We start from the raw sequence: 14,035 nt of genomic DNA, 5'->3' as shown, positions 1-14,035 counted from the left end.
CTGGGGCTGGGGAGAGGATAGGAGGGAGAACATTTCATCTGCAAGAAGTAGAAAAGAGACTGTCTTGGTTGGAATAGAGGCTCCATGAAGGGGAAAATGGAAAGTCCCTTGTCTAGGTAAATTAGGCCTTAAATGTCAGCCAAAAGGATAGACAGTTTCCTCTGTAGAGCAGGCAGGCCTCCCAATTAAGGTAAGAGATATATTGGTGCAGGGATTGGTAAACTTTTTTTTGTAAAGGGCCCTATAATAACTATTTTAGGCTTTGGGGGCTATTAGGTCTCTGGCTCAATTACTCAGGTTTGCTGATGTTGCATGAATGCAGCTATAAACAATATGTAGGGAAATGAACGTGGCTGTGTTCCAATAAAAGTTTGTTTACAAAATCAGGTGGCATATTAGATTTGACCTGTGCGGCATAGTTTACTGACCCTTGCACTGGTGGGTCACAATGGATGAGGGAGCATCAAGTGAGCTTACAATTTGTCAATTAGAATGTCTATATAACCTAAAACCTGTTTTAGCTATCCTCATTGTTAATCATTACTAATAAGAGTAAATGTCAGTCATTATTATAATTGGTTTAATTTCAGTTTCAAAGCAATAATTTCCTAACACATACAATACATAATTACAGTGATACTGAAGTCAAACTATGATATGCATAAATTGAAAGTTGCTCAGAAAGAAAAAGTGACACATCTAGACAGTCAACTTAAAAGTAAAAATCCATCCTCCAACTGGAACCTTCTATTAAGATGTTACAGCAAAAAATAATAATCTGAGGGCACCTTGGGCACCTGGGTGGCTCAGCTGGTTAAGCATCTGCCTTCGGCTCAGGTCATGATCCCAGGATCTTGGGATCCAGCCCCACATCGGGCTCTCTGCTCAGCAGGGAGCCTGCTTCTACCTCTCCCTCTGCCTGCCGCTCCCCCTGCTTGTGCTCTCTCTCTCTCTCTCTGTCAAATAAATAAACAAAATCTTTAAAAAATAATGATCTGAATCCCAGGTTATATAATTGCCTTATTTACCATAAGGGTAAACAAAGACCTAGGGAGAGTCACTGACTCTCTAATGGTTGACCAGTTTAGGATAAAATCAGGGTTAACATTTCCTAACTACCATGTAAACCTTCCCTGACATCACCACTACAGAGCGAACAAAGCACTATTCAAATATCATCAGTATCAGGTGCCCATAGTCCAGAAAATGCTCACTGAGCCCAGGGAAATTATACTGAATTATGGCTGTAAACACAGCCATTGATATTACAGACATTCATTGAACATTTCACAAATCATCTCATGTTCTTAGACTTAGAGAAGGATTTAGATGATAAACATCTCTCTAAAGAGCTATCCAAGAAATTTTAAATGAAGTCTTCAGTAATTCTGCAAGAATTTCTATGTGACTAGCAAAAAAAATTAAGATCATTTCATTTATAATTTTTTTCTTTTTTAAGAATAAGACATTCCATGCAAGTTTTTTTGGGAGGAAGCATTGACCTAGATAAGAGATTTTAGTTCCAGAGAAGGTCTGTTGAGGCTTCTGATGATTTAATAGTCTGATAGATACTTGAATTCCAAATCACCCCTATCTTCCCTCTCCTTCGTATCTTTCTAATTCTCAAGGATCTCTTATTTGTAAACATATTATCCTCTCAAAGACTTGACTTTCTTCTTCATACAGTCCAGTTGGCAAGTCATTCAACCAAGTCCTAGATACCATGGGCTTTAGAGTGGGCTATTTTAACAGGTTCGTGAAGACACCAGGCTTTGAGTTAAAAAGCAATGATCCCATGATACCTCTGTGAGCCATGAAGAACAATGATATCAATCCTATTTTATAGATGAGGAAACCCAGGCTCAGAGAGTTGCATCAACATGCCCACAGTCGTCATCTCTCTTCAAGTTCAGGCCTCCTTTCCCACACTTACAGTTCTGGCAGCCCTGTCATTTTCCAGGTGTCTGGTGGGACTTTGGATGGAGACAGGGCTCAGTTATCATGGATCCAGAATGCTTCATCAGCCTCATGTGACAGAAGAACTCAGGGTCAAAATAGTGCTTCACTGTTAGATTATTTTTTTAAACCACAAAATTAATATATTCTCATCAGGGAAGTAAAACACTACAAAGATATATGAAAAGAGAAAATTAATTTCTTTTCTTTTGGCTCAGTATCTTTCCCTAACCCTGAGGTAATTAATTTAACATTTTGATGTATATCTTCTAAAACATATATATGCCTATAGGTAGGTCTTTCCTTCCTTTCTTAAAAATATCTAATACTATAAATATAGTTATATTTTTATATATATATTCATATATATATATAAAACTTTCTTTTTTCCTTGTGAAAATTGTATCTCGTTTTAATTTCCCAGATTGGAGTGATATTGAGCATTTTCTCATAAGTTTCATCTCTATTCTAGTGTATGTATATATTTTACTAATTTTTGCACTTTATTTATTAATATGTTGTAACTTTTAATATACCAGAGATATGGACCATATGGATGACAAATAATTTCTCCCAGTCTAGCATTTAAAAAAAATCATGGCATCTTTGCTATACAGTTTTTCATTTTGATGTACATTGGTCTACTTCTTCTTTTGTCATATCTAGTTTTTTTTACTTAAGATGTTCCTCATTCATGTAGTCTCCTATACTTTCTTCTTATACTTTTATATTAAGAATATCAGATTTTTAATCTACATTTACATGTTTAAATATACATTTACACTTTGTTTACATATGGTGTGAGGAAGGGGTCTACTTTTATTTCTCCCAGATGGATAGGTCAACTGAATTAACTAAAACATCCATTATTCCCCAATGAATTGGAATGGTGACTTTATCATATATGAAATTCGCATATGTTATAGGATCTATTTTTGGACTCTTCGCATTCTACTCATCAATTTATTAGTGCATTTGGTAGCTGCGTCCTCTTAAAATTCTCCAGAGCAGAAGCTTCTACTAGCTTCCAGCTCTTGTTTCATGGATAATCTCTCTAGGTAACACATTTTCTCATTTCTGTTTAGAACCTGAATGAGTCAATGTATTTTTTAAGAACATAAGGGGGAGGTAGTTCTGATGTTTTAATGAAATCCTCTACTTCTTGTGACATCCAATAAACACTGACTAACATTCCATCTCAATGTTCTGAAAAGAGGAGAGGGGGAGATTCTCTCAAGAAAATGAGCAGCAGGGTACCTACCATATTATACTCTCAACGCTAACTCCATCAGCCCTTCTCCCTTACTGCATCCAGCCCTTTGCTAACCTCAGTCCCAGGTGCCATAGCCTGCATCTGAAGTTTTGTCCATCCCATGAGTACTCTCAACCATTCACTTAAGCTCACTCTGACCCAGACAGTCCTATAATTCAGACACTACAGAATGTAAGGCACTCACAAAGCTCAAAGCTTTTTCCTTAAGTGCTTTAAAAGTTAAAATAGGAAATAAAGCAAAATTTTCCCACATAGCTCAAGCTCTATTATGAAAACATTTTTAAAAACTTTGATGATAACCTCTGAACTGCAATTTCTAAGGTAAAGAAGTAATGAAGTAATAATATACTGAGCAAATAAATGCAGAAAATTGCTTTAAGTTGTTTAAAGTAAAAAAAAAAAAAATCCCAGCAGCTTTCCCTCCCTTCCCTCTGCCACTGACCCCCCTCACTCCCACCAGGTAGCCTCGATTCCTATGTAAAAATAGATTGTGCTGAGATGTTGTCCTCTGGAGCTGAAGGTCCCAGTGTAGAAAGCAAATGTGTCAAATTACTAACTGGAATAGAAAAAAAAGGAGTTTGCCTTTTATGATCTTAAATCCCTCTTCAACAAGACAGAAATTCTTGCAAGATAGCTTCAAAACACAGCAGCTTGTGAGGGAGCGGCATGGCTGCTAGCCATGAAGTTGGCATCTAATCCAGCCTGTGACCGTTCTCCACCAGCCCTCACCTCGAGCCTCCAGGATTTTAGAACTACCTCAAGGTGGATCCTCACCACCACAAGGCTCTTATACGCGGACTACTTCCTTCAAAATGGTTCAACTGGACATTTCTGGTTACTAACCCCCTTCTGAGTGGTATGGAAATGGATATAAAGTATGCATACAGACTCAGAAAGAGACCCCAGCTCTGTCTCCTCTGAATCACGGGGACTCTGGGAAATTTATTGCCCACAAGGGACAAAAGAGCAAAACAGATGGTGAAATTTCATGCTTTTTCTGGAGAGTTAAAAATACCATCAATCATGTACTTAGAAATTGGCAGTAACTGAATTTTTGTTATTCCGTAAGTTATACCAGACAGAAAGTTTTTTAAGCAAAAGAGCATGGATGTCTACCACCAAGTAGACATCGTTCATGATTTCTGGCTGCCCAGTACATTGGTAGTATCCAGAAAATTCCTTCTCAGCTTCTTTTGTACCTAGAACTAGTGACCTAAATTCTACCAGTCAGACACATCAAATAGGAGACCTCAATTTGGGAATGAGCAACTTGAGAAGGGAGTACCATATGGACCCCATTATGGTGACAGCAGAGGCCTCCAGCTTTTGGAGTGGCCACAATCGCAAGCCTGAAATTTTGTCCTGCAAGTGGCATTGACAGGGGGCAACAGCAGTGATCCTCAATTCTTCATTGGACCAGCTGTACTGCAGGGCTTTGGACGTTGATCCTGGAAGCTTAGCTTGGATATGGTCTCTATTTCTTTCAAGGATTCTGTAAGATGCCCAATATTGTTTTCATAAACTCCTTTTCTATTTTATAAACCAGAGGCAGCTTCTGTTGCTTGCAGTTAAGAATCTCAAGTAAGATAACACTTACAGCTTTTATTCATGTATATCGGAAGTGAAAAATATTTTGGATTATTCTATCTGGTCGAAGCCATGCATAAATTTACCTGACAGAAGATGTCTAAGTTGCCAAAATTGCCTCTGGAGGAGGCAGATTTTTGAACTCTCAGAGATCTTCCCTGGACCGCTGAGGGCACCCCCAGAAGCTATACAATGGAGTGACTGATTTACCTGAATCCAGAGCCCTCACAACCATTACACTGAGAGGAAGTAATTCTACTCACAGTATTTTGTGTGCCCCAAATCTTGGGAATTTGTGGGCTGAGGATATCATTTCTTTGGGGGGTTTGACCCCCCTTCTAACTTTCTTTAAACCATCCCTGCACTACCCAAGGAATTTTGCATTAATAATTTTTGGTATTGTTCCTTCTTTTCTATAAGATTGAAAAGTCTGACTCCATGTGTGAAGAAGAAGGTGGAAGGAACAGATGCCTCACATCTGATGAGTTGCTTGGGGAAGACTGTGGTGGGCTGGATACTTCCATTTTCTCAGTAAAAGCCATGAAATCTAACACATGTACAGGAAAGCATATAAAATTATATGACCTTTAAAGAATAATAATGAACACACATACTACCATTGCTAAAAATGAGAATAAAGAATGTTACCAATAATCCACCAGCTCTGAGACTGTTCTTGAGTACATTTCCCTTTATTCTCCTTTAAGAATAACCATTATCCTACCATTTGTGATATTCATTCTTTTGCTTTTCTTTGTTATCACCTATGTATGTATCCCTAAAAATACTAAGTTTTTCATGTTTTTAAACTTTATATCAATTTGCCATATGTATTCCTTTCTGTCTTTTCTTTTGCACAACATTATGGTAGTGAAATTTGTTCATATTTTTGCACGTGGTTGTAGTTCATTTTCACTGCTCAGGAGTATTCTATTGTGTGAATATACTACTATTTACTTACCTGTTCTAGTGTTGATGAACATATGGATGGTTTCCAGTATTTGGCTATTGCAAGTAAATGCTGCCATGGATATTTTGAGTGCATCTCCTGATTTATACATGCAAGTGTCTTTGTACATATATGTCACGCTGTGATCACACAAGGAATTGGGTCTTCATGCATCCTTGGAGCTCAGAAATCGAGGGAATCAATGGAAATGAATGAAAAATAATAGAAGGGTTTCTAGTGTCAGCGATGTTTGTCAATGTGAGCATCCATGTTTGAGAACATCTCAGGAGCTGTGGACCTGCTGGTCCTTCCAGAAATTCAAGTACTTCTCAGTGTAAATAAATTTGTGCTATAGAAGATTTTGGAGGCTTTGTTGCTTCCACCCTTCAGTATCCCTGCAAAGTTTGCTCTTAGATTGGAAGAAACAAGGATTCTTGGCAGTGTTTTCAAGATGGATTGGGTTTACAAGGATCCTGTTTGCCACTGTAACTGAAATATTCCTAGAACCCTGTAGACCTGCAGAGAGGGGAGACCTAGGAGAACAGGGCAGGGTTTTTAAACCTCAGCACTATGTTCACTTTAAGTGGGTCATTCTTTTTGCGTTATAGGGGTGGGGTTGCCTTGTGCATTGTAGGATGTTGAGCAACATCCTTGGCCTGTAATCTTGCCCCCAGCTGTGACATCAAAAAAATATCTCCAAATATTGCCAAATGTCTTCTGAGCAAAACTGCCTCTGGTCGAAAACCATTGGCATCGAGATGGATAATATTTTATTAAGTGAGATGATATCTTTAAGTGGAAAAAGCAGGTTACAAAGCAGAATATGCACCATAATCTTATTTTTACTTGAGAAAAATATATCTACATACAGGTACACATTAAGTGTTTGATTATGAGTGTTGTCTATTTTATTCTATACGTGTTTTGGTATGTTTTAAATTTTGACAACAGACATGCAGTTGTTACATTGAAAGGAAAACATAGATATTTAAAATCTTAATATATGCATAGAAAAAATCTTGAAAGGATACACAACAAAATGGTAAGGGTAGTTACTTCTTAGTTTTAAGATTTTTCTTTTTTTTCCTGTTTTTGTTTGCATTTTCTAAATTTCTTACAGTGAACACATACTAATTTTGTAACCAGAAACAAAGTAAACAGAAATTATTTCAAACATAAATTCCCAGATTTCAACTAACCATTAGGTGCCTGCAGATAATTAGACCCATTAAAATGCATGCTTCTAAATTCAGTTGTTCAATCCATCTTAACTCTTAGACAATGGTTTAATAACCTTTCCTAGTTGAAAACCGCTAAGTTTCACAAATGTTCTCCACTCACCTCATCATACTTCCATTCCAGCTGAAGATTCACTTCTTATTTTAATGTGGAAATGGATACAATCTAGTGTTGGCTTCCTCAATATTTCTCTCCTCCAAATTTCTCTGCATGTTAACTTTCTTCTATCTTAAACTCTGTCTTTTAACTACACTTTGGAATATCCATCAAATATTACCAGGTTAGTTTGCCTTACTTCTAAAAGATCAGGACTTCTATATTTCTTAAAGGAACACAAAATCATCTTTAATTTCATTGCTTTGAATCATTCTAAGATTTGATCACTTCCCTGTGTTTATACTGTTGCTATTATATATGCTGCCTTCAGCTCAGACTATAATATCCAGGCACAAAAGCAAAAATTAATTTCACCATTTTATATATGATAGACTGAAACCCAGAGAGGTGAAATGACTTGCCAATGTCAACTGGCTAAATGATCTGAAAAATCATAATAAAAACCCAGATCCTCTGAATTAAATGTCCTTTCCACCATGCCGCTTATCAGTTATCATGCCAAGTTTAAATCAGATGATTCACCAAATTATCATAACTGAAGCCGTACTTCACTAAAAATACTCTGCACTTGGTATAGTGCTACGAGGAAATGCAGTCTGTGAAAAAATTACCCACTACCAGGATTTCCTCCAGCTATTCGCAAAGCTATTTAATAATCCTATTGGTCTAAAAGGTTTAATTATGAGGGTTGAATCTCTGAAGATTATGAATAAATGAAAATTGAATGTATGAAGTTATTTATATAGTCAGAGTATATGGAAAAGAAATAGATACTCACTTTTAGAAACTATCAGAAGTAGAGATAAATAGCTGCCACGTGCCAAGACAAAACCTATGAATGGACAGTTGACAGTAATAATATGGTCACCCCCTCCCATGACAGCAAACTCCCCTGACAGGTGAGGCCAAGCTGCTAGGATATTCTGCAGGTAGGCCAGGGTGTTTGAGTCTGTCTCCCTCCCTTGCTCCCTGAGTGTTGCTTTCTGTTTTCTGATTGAAATCAGAGATCATGAGCAAGGAGAAGAATTATGAAACCACTCCTTAGAGTCAGAGAGTTTTAAATTTCCATTCCACCTTGTCTAGTTTAAAGTCTACTAAACCAAGGGACAAATGAGCCCACTTAGCCAATTGGAATTAAAAAAAAAAAAAGCAGAAGAGAACTTTTAAGGATAAAGCTTAAGATCATATTACTCATCAGTCAAACATACTGAACTATCCTGAGACTCAGGACTTCCAGTGCTAAAATGAGGATAGTAGGGGCAAACCAGGATGGTGGATCACCCTAACATCTGTATGTCGTCATAGAAGATGGTATAAATTTTCAAATGGCTGGTGAAGGTAGTCAGAATAAAGTCACTTTGCTGTTACCAAACCTAAATATGATTTTGTTGGATTCAGATTTCCATATTGAACCTTAAAGGATCAATGTTGGGTGGTCCTTAATTCTAACTCAATCTATAGCACCCCAAAATAAAATAAAGACTCCCTTTAAAATTGAAGTCCCTTAGAAAAAATGATATAAATTTGGCATAAGCTCAGAATCAAATAAAATCAAAGGAATATTTAAATGCAGGAGGAAAATCTTTTTTAAAAAGGTCTACTTTGTGGAAAACTAAAGGTCACTCAGTACTTGGACTTTCGTTTTACAGATGAGGAAATCGAGGCCTGTAGAGGTGGTCATGCAGGGTAAAGTCAGATTCACACTTGAAGTCTATGCAGAGCACGTGACTGCCAATCCAGATGATTCTCTTCTACAGCTTCTCTTCCTCTCTTCCAAGGCTAAAAGTATTGATTAAATCAGGGTGTGTTAGAAAGGGTATCTTCCCTCAATTTAATGCTAAATGTGTTGAAGGCTTGGGGGAGCTGTAAATAATCCTTTGTTGTCAACACATCTCTGTTTTTGATTTATACGTCCTGCGATTTTGAGGGGTGGATGGGAACAGTCCTGTGAAGCTCATTGTGTTATAGTCAGTGGAACGGCTGAATCCCCCTCCCCGAAAGAGAACCTATCGGCCCTGATTAGCCACAGCAGTGATAATAGTTGACAATATTGAGTAGATACCATATTTCACTGTTTTTTAAACTTCAGTGCCTTAGAATCACCTTGCTTATTGAAACCAGACTGTTCAGCTCTCCCCTCAAAGTTTCTGACTCTCTGGCTTTGCAGCATCCCTGAAATTTTGCGTTTTTAAACAAATGCCCAGGTGAGGCTGCTGGTGGTGGTCTGGGGTCATGCTTTGAAAACAACTGCTGTCTCCCAGTGCCTTATACACACACACACACACACACACACACACACGGCAGAATTTTCATGTTAGGGGAGGGGTCGCATCAGAAATCCGTTAAAAAATATAGCAATACTTAATATGAAAAACTGCTAAGATTTATAAATTCAAGAAGGAATTTTTCCACATCTTCTCCCTCTATCAAATCTCAGCTTTGTGGAAAGAACAGATTTTAGAAATCACCTTATTGAAATATTTCTACTGTAGTAGGAAGAGAACTATAGGAGAGCTCTTTTAATGACTTATTTACAAATTGTGTTTTTATAGCCTTGGAGTGTAATATACCTTTAGAAAAAGCTTACTAAGCTTACTTGTGAATCATTTACAACGACAGTTAAAGCTTTTAACCCATCATTAATTTTCACAATGGTTGTTGCTTTATGACTCAAGTAATTAACTCAACAATGTTTCACAAGCATTTTAAACAACTAGTAATATCAAGGGCTCAATGTGTGTAATAAGAAAGTAAATCAACAGGTTTATTGGCACTGGGAAAATTTTTACTGTGTCCTTGGGTGTCAGGAGCTTAAGAAGAGCTGGGTTAGTCAAATCAGACTTGTAGCTGCTTTGAGACTCTCAGCTTTCAAAATCTAGTTATCAAGTTATTTACTGTTCAAAAAGTGACTTCCTTTTTTTTTTTTTGTGGGGAGGGATGGTGGAAGAGAGAGAATCTTAAGTGGGTTACACACCCAGGACAGAGTCCATTATGGGGCTCTGTCTAGTGACCCTGAGATCATGACCTGAGCCGAAATCGAGAGTCGGACACTTAACCGACTGAACCACCCAGCCCCCCGACTTCCATTCCTAATGAAAAAACATATTTCTGATCTTACATTTCTTTAAAGAGAAACATATATGCTTTCCTTTAAATTCTCTCAATTTGCAGCATATCTCAACACCACCTTCTCCTCAAAACTAAATCCCCCATATTGCTTTTTTCACTAAGCTACTCCTGTGCATCCTATAGAGCTTAGTTGAAGGGACACTTCCTCAGTGAAGCCTTCAGTAATTCTGCTATTATACTTGCCTCTAGCACCATGAGCTCATTCTTTCAGGCAAGTTTTACAATAAAATAGAAATATAATTATTTGTTTAAGGTCAGTTTAGCTTTCAAAATGGAAGCTTCATGAAAGAAGGATTCATGTATATTTCCCCCCTAGTGCCCAGTGCACTGCTTACCTACTAGAAGGTATGTGTGTAAGCCATCCTCCAAGATGGCCCCCACCAATCCCTGCCTCCTGGTGTCCACATCCTTGTTAGTCCTCTCCTACATGTAGCAGAGTTGATTTGTGTGACCTGTAGAATACAGCAGAAGTGATGGTATATCACTTCTGAGATTAGGTTATAAAGTACTGTGACTACTACCTTGGAGTGCTCTCTTGTTCTTTCTTTCCTTTCTGTGGAAAGCCAGCTGCCATATTGTGAGAAGTCCTGTGGAGAGTCTCATGTGGCAAAGAACTGCCACAACTGTGTGAGTGAGTTGAAGAGTTGAGTTCTCTAGCTTAAGCTGAGTTTTGAGAAGACTGCTGACCAGGCTGGCAGCTTGATTGCAACTTCCTGAGAGACTGATTCAGAACTAGCCAGCTAAGGTGTTCCTGTATCCTGATCCTCAGAAACTGTGTGTGATAATAAATGCTCATTGATTTAAGATGCTAATTTGGGGAGCAATTTATTGTGTAGCAATAGATACCTAATACAATACTGAGTAATTATGCAAAAACTAAATGAATAGAAGATCTAGAGTTACTATGATTCATATAACAACAATCCATTACAAATAATTTATCTCAACTTTTCTGACATTATCTTGCTTCTATCAGAATGAAGTCTGATACAGATCTAAAACTGAAGGTTAGGAGTTGTAACGATTAAAGCAAATTATTTTTTTTATTGTTACAGATTTAACCAATTTAAACAGTTGATTCAGTACAGAATTTCTGGTTAGCCCTTTAAAAATTATCAGATACAATAACTTAGCAAGGCCACCACTAGCCCAAGCGTACCAAAAAAGTTGGTACATTATTTACTAATAATAAGTAAAACAATGTGATGAGGTATGAATTACACAGATCAAATAATTAAACACAAGCTTATTCTAGTCATAATAATTAGGTGTTCAATGTCTTAGGATTCAACAACTTGTTAAAAAATAGCTACATATCTTGCTTTCATGGAAGTAAAATTCCTTATGATAGGTTCAGAGTTTACTTGCTCTGATATCTAAAGTGACAGTCACTAGATTTAATAGCTTTCTTGTGAAGTTATGGTAGAACTTGTATAATTTTGAATACATTTTAATTTGAGAAGCTACATGTACTGAGTAAGTTAAATATATCCTGACAGCTGCTAAGTATTCACAGTGTCAGGTAAATTTTTGCTCTAAATACGGTGTAGGACTTCAACAGACATCGTATTAGCTTTTAGAAAAACAAGGGTTGTTTATCATATATTCGATATCTCATAAATATGCATTCTTTAGTAGGTTTATCAATTTAAATTGTACATTTTTACATAGTTGCAATTGTTCACATTCACTGATTCTTCAAATTTCTCACGTCATCTGGAACATGAAAAAGGTCATGACATTCTTTCAGTTTCTTAAACTTTTCTTTTAAAGCTGACTGGGTGGGGGGGCCTGGGTGGCTCAGTCGGTTAAGTGTCTGACTTCCTTGGGGCTCCCTGCTTAGCGAGGAGTCTGCTTCTCGCTTTCCCTCTGCCCTTCCCCCCTCTCGTGCTCACTCTCTCTCTCGTTCTATCTGTTAAACAAATAAAATCTTTACTTAAAAAAGCTGATACTATTGTATTTTATGTAGGTTGAAAATCAGTTCTGCATGAGAATCAAGTTTTCTTTCTCCTTTTTTCTCCCTTGTATTTTCTACATTGGAGAAGTTGTTGTAGATGTCAGCCGGTGACAATTTGTTTAGCATATGCTGTAGGTTGGAGTCCCTAGAAAGCAGAGTCTGAGAGACAGACTCACATACAAAATTGGTATTGCACTCTTGAGATTAATGCCTTTGGAAGAATGGAAGGGAAACCAGGAAAGGAAAGGGAAGGAAGCAGAATTGGGCAACGAGGCCTCAGCTGACCGCACACCAGGATCTGGAGCTGGGATGGTTCCTCATATTTGGAGTTGGTGTAAGAGCCTGGCCATTATACCCCCATGTTGATCAGAGGTTGGAGTTTTGGCTGCCCCAGGAAGGAGGTATATGCCCTCAGATGAGGTGGGTCTCTTCAGCAAAAGCAATTCAGGGAGAGGACAGACAGCACCCCCACCCCTAGCAGATGGGGGACTCTTGGCAGCATAACCTAGAATCTACTACCTCATCAATATTATATTTTTATGAAGATAGCTTTATTTTTCCTTGAATAATTTTTATATTCTTTGATATAGTCAAGAGGATTAGGTACACTGAGTTCTTATTCTTGTACCATTTTGTATATAATATTTTGTGATTGTGCCAAATTAGTCCTGACCAATGAATTTACAGAGGAATATAGGAGTGTTTTCTAAAGTACTCATCCTGGTAGTCTATACTGCTCACGGCTCTCTGTCTCTGGTTGGAATTTTAGTGATAGGACAGCATCATCTCTACTTTCCCGTTGTGCATTTGGTAACAGTTTCAAATTTATGTTTGGAAAATATGTTTTAAATCAATATTTTCATTCAGGAGACTTCACTCCATGACCATATAGTTCAGCAATCTCACTTCTAGGAGTATTTCTAAAAGAATTGAAAGCAAGATCTTAAAGAGATATTTGTACATTCATGTTCATAGAAGCATTATTCACAATAGCCAAAAGGTAAAAGTGGCTCAAATGTCCATTCTGGATAAATAGATAAATAAAATGTGGTATATACATACAGTGAATATTATTTAGCTTTAGGAAGGAGATTCTGATACATGCTACAATGTGGATGAACCTTGAGAACATTATGCTAACTGAAGTTAGCTAGTCATTAAAAGACAAATATTGTATGATTCCACTTATATGATGGACCTAGCACAGTTGAATTCACAGAGACAGAAAGTAGAATGGTGGTTGTCAGGGCTGGTGGAAGTGGGGAGTTATTGTTTAATGTGTATAGAGTTTCAGTTTTGCAAGATGATAAGAATTCTGGAGATGGATGGTGGTGATGAATATATGAATACACTTAATACCATTGAACTATACACCTAAAAATTATTAAGATGGTAAATTTTATGTTATGTGCATAATAAAAAATAACTTAATCAGGCTTAACACTAACACACCTATATGATTTTTACCTTTCTTGTTCTATAGCATTAACAGCTAGATATTTTAAATTTCAATTTTGAATATTAACGTTATTTTTGATGAACATTTGGATTTCTTTATTTTACCAGGAAAATGTGATAAATGTTGCTGCTAATACTTGAGTCTATTCTCTCTTTCAATCCTCCAAGAGTTTATTGATTTGTGTTTAATATGTTTCTGAAACTTCTTACCTACTCCTTCTTTTGGAAAATTAAAATTTCATGCTTGAGACGGATAATAGTCAATGAGAGGGCCCGCTGTTTAATATTTGAACTACACTGCCATGTAGCTCTATAGCAGAAAGAATATTGATTTTAATGGAGTCTTTTTTTTCCTATCCAGTTTTCCTTG

The 14,035-nt window shown here is 37.1% G+C and overlaps 1 long non-coding RNA gene across 2 annotated transcripts in view; it reads right to left on the bottom strand.

Annotated features, from left to right (window-relative positions):
• LOC145722442 (uncharacterized) overlaps positions 1–14,035 on the bottom strand; it is a 103,876-nt gene that overhangs the window by 46,798 nt on the left and 43,043 nt on the right. Inside the window, exon 4 of one of the 2 annotated variants that reach the window (XR_014146726.1) lies at positions 7,947–8,900. The exons of the other annotated variant lie outside the window; for it this stretch is intronic. This is a non-coding gene — a long non-coding RNA (uncharacterized LOC145722442). Of the gene's footprint in view, positions 1–7,946; positions 8,901–14,035 lie in introns of those variants that run through there. 2 annotated transcript variants of the gene reach the window in all.

Source organism: Leptonychotes weddellii, chromosome 1 (genome assembly GCF_054177405.1).
Source record: "Leptonychotes weddellii isolate Sample4059 chromosome 1, ASM5417740v2, whole genome shotgun sequence".
NCBI lineage: Eukaryota > Metazoa > Chordata > Mammalia > Carnivora > Phocidae > Leptonychotes > Leptonychotes weddellii.
The sequence above is the reverse complement of the archived record's forward strand: the minus strand, read 5'-3'. Positions and strand labels throughout refer to the sequence as shown.